We start from the raw sequence: 6,674 nt of genomic DNA on the forward strand, positions 1-6,674 counted from the left end.
GATTAGTTTTGACACTTGAATATACCTATGAAGCCAACATGACAATAAAGAAAATAGATATTTTCATCACCCACAAAAGTGCCTTCACATCTCTTTGCAATCCATCCCTACCTCTGCCACCATCTGCAGGCAGCCACTGATGTGCTTTTGTCACTACAGATTATTTCACATTTTCTAGAATTTTATATAAATGGAATTATATAGTTTGTCCTTTTTTTTTTCATATTTTCTTTCATACAGCAGAATGATTTTGAAATCCTTCCCTGTTGTTACATGTAACAATAGCTCATTCCTTTTTCTTGCTGAATCGTATTCCATTGTATGGATATACCACAGTTTGTTTATCCATTCCCTTGTTCATGGGTTTTTTCAATTTAGAGCTCTTATGAATAACGGGCTATGGGAGTTCCTGCTGTGGTGCAATGTGATCGGTGGCGTCTCTGCAGCACCAGGACACAGGATTGATCCCTGGCCTGGTACAGTGGGGTTAAATGATGTGGTGTAGGTCCCGCAGCTGTGGCTTGGGTCTGATCCCTGGCCCAGGAATTCCATATGCCATGGGGAGGCCAAAAAAGAAAAAAATAATAACGCTGCTATGAACATTCATGTATAAGTGTTTCACTGGGCTTGTGTTTTCATTCCTCTTTGTTAATAGCAAATATATTTGTAATATATTAAATATAATATATTAGAAGCATTCATAATTATTGATTAGTAATATAACTCATGATTTGTGAAATACAGTATATAACAAAATGTAATATGAAATAGTAAATGAATATGAATATGCATGTATGATATGATATGAAAATATAATTTATAAAATATAGAAAAATGTACTTAGCATGTATTAAATATTTTGAATATATATAATAAATGCCCATCAACTATCATATACATTATAAAGTGTGTATATATACATATAACATATATATGTAAGTACATAAATAAACATACATGCTTTTATCTAATGTGTATGCCTTTGATGAATATTTATTCCCCATCCCCTGTGGTTCTTTACCCACCTGATCTGGACAGCACATTAAAAAGAAGCAATCACCCAGGCTTCACCCTGGAGGGGCCAATTCTAAGACCTGGGGGTCAGGTTGGGGCTGAGGAGTTGGCATTTGGAACCAGGACACCAAGGCTCACTATGAGCCAAGGGCTCCTGTATTTAGCTGCTTGCAGCCCAGGAATCAGGAGGAAGTGGGGAGTAGGGCCAGCTCAGGCACAGAACGTTCTCCAAGTCTATCACGGCCCTCCTGGAGGGTCAGGGGTGGGAGGTTCATGAAGAGAGCTGGCCACTGGGCCCTTGGAAGGGAGTTGGCAAGGCCAGCCCACTAGGAGAGGAAAGAGAAAAGTGAGATGTGACGTTGGACCCTCCCAGTCTCTCACCAAAGCCAACTGCTGGGCTTTGGCAAGTACAGCCTATGTCCCTCTGATGCTCAGAATCCTCTCTCCATGCCCTGCCCACTGCCCGTGACTGGAACTACAGTCCCCACTTGTCCCACTCCCTGCACTGCACTCCCTGCCTCTGCCCATGTGGCTGTTTTCCCTTTTTCATTAAGGTACAGCTTACATTTAATAACTGTTAGAATATTGGTATGAATCTGTAAAATGTTAACAGGACATTTATTATTTTTGTTTGATGTCTGTTATAGCAACAGGGAAGCTTAATTTCCCTGATAAACAAGAGCCTCACATTTACCTGACTGGGCTTCCAGACAAGTGTATGTTACCACCTTTTAGCCCCGATCTTGATCCCCACTTGACTGCACTGGGTGGATTTGGGAGGAAAGGGACTTGTTCATAATATAGACGAAATCAGAGAAAATGCACATGGACCTTGCTTTACCCAGTAGCTTTGTACAAAATGAAGTGTGGCCAATTGAATTCTAATTTTCTCATTACTCACTTTGTCATTCTTGAGACATGTGATCGTCATTCCTATTGGTCTTGCTCCTAAGGCCTCCAATTTCCACTCTCCACTGTCTTCAGTCAGGTCTGGAGTACAAAACCTAGAACAGTGATTTAACTTCCTAATATCAATTACTTTATCCTTGGAAATTTGGCTGGTACCATTTGGGCTGTTGAAAGCAAAGCAACGCAAAGATGTCTAGAGGTTGTTTCAGCTCTAAGATTTGGGATGGGGCTGTGAACACAACTGTGAATATTTCACAGAAGGAATTTTCTAGCATTTTGCCTAGCAGCAGAGCTAGACTAAATCATTCGTGCTTCCTTCCTTTCACTGATGCCAGCTGTGTGCCCGCACAAGTGGGACTGAGGCTCACAGACACGACTGGTATATGGCTAACCCAGAAATGCTCCCAGCTGAGTCAAGCCCTCTCTAGGGTTGGTTCCATGAAAGGGGGTCATTGGAAAGGTCTCTCTCCAAGGAAGGAGGCCTGATGTCCTCTCCTGAACTGGGAGCAGGAAATCTGCACAACTCTGTTTATAACTGTGGGGGCGGAGTCCCTTCTTTCCCAGGGCCTTGCTCTTCCACTGTGCAGGTGGAAGAGCAGGAGAAGCTCTAGAGACCTTCCCAATTTGCTAGGTCCTGTGGTCGATTCAGTTTGGCAGCCTGGAGGAACTGCTTGGCTCAGGCAGCCTTGGCAGATAGGGGCAGGCTCTCTGCAGATAGCAAATGTCTTGTGTGCCATTCCTCATGGGACCCCAGCAACCAGAGGATTAATAAGAGCATGCATGTAAAGGCTTTAATGCGGTGCCCAGCCTGGAGTTGGTGCTCACCAATGTGAGTTCCCTTCTCCCCCGATGGCCCCCAGAGGGTAGAACCTGCACCTGCCCACATCAGCCAGACCTGCCCTTGCAGCAGGACTCTGGGTTCCTGGAGTGTTTCCACCTCCACAGCCATGATCACTTCCTGATGGGAAGTGGGATGGACTCTTTGGGGCAACAGAGAGAGTCTAAAGAAGAGAGACCTCCAAGGATGAAGAACCTGGAACCTACTGCTACTGTCAGTTTCTTATAAAGGTAAACACACACTTAGCCTGTGATCAAGTTTCTCCACTCTTAGGTGTTTACCTGAGAAATAAAAACATGATATGAGTTCCCATTGTGGTTCAGTGGTAATGAACCAAAATAGCATCCATGAGGACTTGGGTTCAGTCCCTGGCCTTGCTCAGTGGGATAAGGAGCCAGTGTTGCCATGAGATGTGGTTTATGTTGCAGACTCAGCTTGAATCCTCAATTGCTGTGGCTGTGGCTGTGTTGTAGGCGGGTAGCTGCAGCTCCAGTTCGACCCCTAGCCTGGGAACATGTCCCCACACAAAGACTTGCACAAGAATATTCATAGCAGCTTTATTCATAATAGCCCCAAACTGGAAACAACCCAGATGCCCATCAACAGAAGAATAAACTGCGGTATATCCATAGAGGAGAATACTATTCAGAATAAAAAGGAAAGAACAAAAGTGACACACACCATCATGGGTGAATCTAAAACACACACTGGGAGTTCCCATCATGGCTCAGCAGAAACTAATCTGACTAGCATTCATGAGGACCAGGTTCGATCCATGGCCTCGCTCAGTGGATTAAGGATCCAGTGTTGACATGAGCTGTGGTTTATGTTGCAGACTCAGCTTGAGTCCTGCATTGCTGTGGCTGTGGCTGTGGTGTAGGCCAGCAGCTGAAGCTCTGATTTGACCCCTAGCCTGGGAACTTACATATGCCGCAAGTGTGGCCCTAAAAAGCAAAAATAAAATTAAAAAAAATAAATAACATACTGTGGGGAGTTCATGCTGTGGTTTGGTGATAACGAGCCCAACTAGTATCCATGAGGATGCGGGTAGGATCCCTGGCCTCCCTCTGTGGGTTAAGGACCTGACGTTGCTGTGAGCTGAAATGTAGCTCACAGACATGGCTCGGATCTGGCATGACTGTAGTTGTGGTGTAGGCCAGCAGCTACAGCTCCAATTTGACCCCTAGCCTGGGTACTTCCATATGCCGTAGGCGGGGCTCTAAAAAGCAAAGTAAATAAATAAATAAATAACATACTGGTAAATCATAAAAAACAAAAGAAGCTGGACATAAAAAAGAACATGCTGTTATGATTATATTTACTTGATGTTCTAAGATAGCAAAACTAATGTCTTTCTTTTTTTGGTTGCATCAGTGGTATATGGAAGTTCCCAGGCCAGGGATTGAATCCAAGCCACAGCTGCAACCCACGCTGCAGCTGTGGCAATAGCAGATCCTTAACCCATTGCACCAGGCTGGGGATCAAACACACATTGCCACAGAGAAAATACCAGATCCTTAACCCACTGTGCCACAACAGGAATTCCTAATTTCTGATGATGGAGGTCAGAGTAGCAGTTACTTCTTGGGTAGAAGCTATTGATTGGGAGAGGACAAAGGAAATTTTCCAGGGCAGTGAACCTTGCTTGCTTGGGTCATAGATTCATGGGTGTCCATCTGTGTGGGAGTCAATTAGGAGTTGCTCAGTGCTAATTGGTGCTCTTTACTGATTGTAACTTACTCCTCAATAGGAAAAAAAATAAGCCTCCAGGGTGCACTCCAAAATGAGGAGCCCTGGGGGAAGGGCAGCTGCGGAGAAGCAGGAAGAGGCCCTCTGCCTGCACATTAGCCTGCCCTTCGTCTAACCCATCCTGCAGGATGCTGGCTGGGAATTGATCCTCCTGGTTCTGGTGACAACCAAATGGTGAATGAGATCATACACATGCACGTGGCAATTTACAGCATGGAGGCCTTGGAGCATTTACCATTAGTATGCCAGCACAGCACAGCCTGAGGGGCCACATCATGCCCTCAAGTCAGCTGGGCCACTTGTCACCACTGGACTCTGGGCTTTTCTGAGGCCCCAGGACTGCCTGGCTGGGGTGGGGCCTGAGGTCAGCTGTAGCCAACCTTGCTGGGGCAGGGGGCGCCCAGCCCTACCCTCTCCTAAGGGGCAACCCTGGTGCAGGACATGAAAGGGACTGACCTTAACAGACTGTAGCCACTGCGCCCAGTATGGACTCACTCGTCTTTGTTTTTTCCTGCCCTGACTTCTCCCCAAGATTAGCCTGTCCACTCCTCCCTCCAGCCAAGCACCAGCCCATCCTCAGACTGCCTCCTACCTTCTGAGCACTGGTTCTGCAGAGAAATAACCCCAAGGGATCCACACCCACACCTGTGTCAAGACATGTCTGTCCAGATGTGGAAATTCTGGTGAACTCTGAGCTTGTGGAGAATAGGCTAAGGGACACTTTTGATTTAATTTTATTGTGTTAATTTTTTTTGCTTTTTATGGCCACATCTGCCACATATGGAGAGTCCCAGGCTCAGAGTCGAATCAGAGCTGCAGCTGCTGGCCTATACCACAGCCACAGCAACACAGGATCTGAGCCGAGTGTGTGACCTACACCACAGCTCTCAGCAACGCCGAATCCTTAATCTGCTGAGCAGGGCCAGCGATCGAACTCATATCCTCATGGATACTAGTTGGGTTTGTTACCACTGAGGCAGAAAGGGAACTCCTTGTATTATATTTTTAAAATGAGGATGTATGCATAAATTTCTTGTATAATTAAAAACTAAATTTTAAAAGTTAAAAGCATTTAATTAAACAATTTTGAAAGCAGGAGTTCCCACTGTGGCTCAGCAGAAATGAACCCAACTAGTATCCATGAGGATGCAGTTCGATCCCTAGCCTTGCTCGGTGGGTTAAGGATCCAGCATTGCTGTGAGCTGTGGTGCAGGTTGCAGACACGGCTCAGATCCAGTATTGCTGTGGTGTAGGTCGGCAGCTGCGGCTCCAATTTGACCACTAGCCTGGGAACATCCAAATGCGAAAGTGCAGCCCTAAAAGCCAAAATAATAATAATAATAATAATAAATAAAAAAATAAAGAAAGAAAAAGAAAGCAGAAAACAAGGAAAAAAGAAAACTATAGCCAAGGAGGCCAGTGAAGAAGCTGTTGGTGAAGAGGTGCTGAGGCCTGAGCATGGGGGTCCCCATGTGTAAAAGGGGTGCACTGAGTCCCAAGGTCACTGGAGCTGTTGGGAAGTTCCTTACACTAGCCGGTGTGCAAACCTAAGGCTTACAGGCTTGTTTCCCAGATACTAGGCTGGAGGACAGGCCTCTTCCAGATTCCTTGTTCAGACTTGCCTGCGGAGACGGCCTCCCAGGTTTGCCTGGTGTTCATGGGCTCAACACGCCAGGAGGCCAACTGGGCCACAGAGAAATATGTGGCAATGGAGGTACTTTCTCCATCAAACCTCAGCCCTTGACAGGACCCACCACTCCATCCCAGCAGCCAAGAGCGGGGCTCCATGCGAATCAGCTGTATGAGCGGCAACTCAGCTCAGACCAGAGCTCCAGAAACAGGTCCCCAAGACACCCTCCTTCTCTAAGGCAGTATTAGGACAGCTGGGCTCAGTCTCAAACTGCTCAGGCCTTCACCAAGATGTGATGCCTGGCAGCTCCAAGGCCTTCTCCCTCTCAGCATAAGAGCAGAAGTGGGCTGCCTAGACCAGAAACCACCCATTCCCCACCCTGGGCAAAGAGCTCCATGCCTGGTTGGAGGAACAAGGCCAAGCAAGGGCTCAAAGGTAGGCCCTTGACTCTCATGGCTGCAAGCACAGCCTCACGAGGCAGGCAAGGCTACCATTGGTTCCCTTAATTGGCACCCACTTCCCTGGTAGCACCAA

This window comes from Sus scrofa, chromosome 13 (assembly GCF_000003025.6).
Source record: "Sus scrofa isolate TJ Tabasco breed Duroc chromosome 13, Sscrofa11.1, whole genome shotgun sequence".
Taxonomy (NCBI): domain Eukaryota; kingdom Metazoa; phylum Chordata; class Mammalia; order Artiodactyla; family Suidae; genus Sus; species Sus scrofa.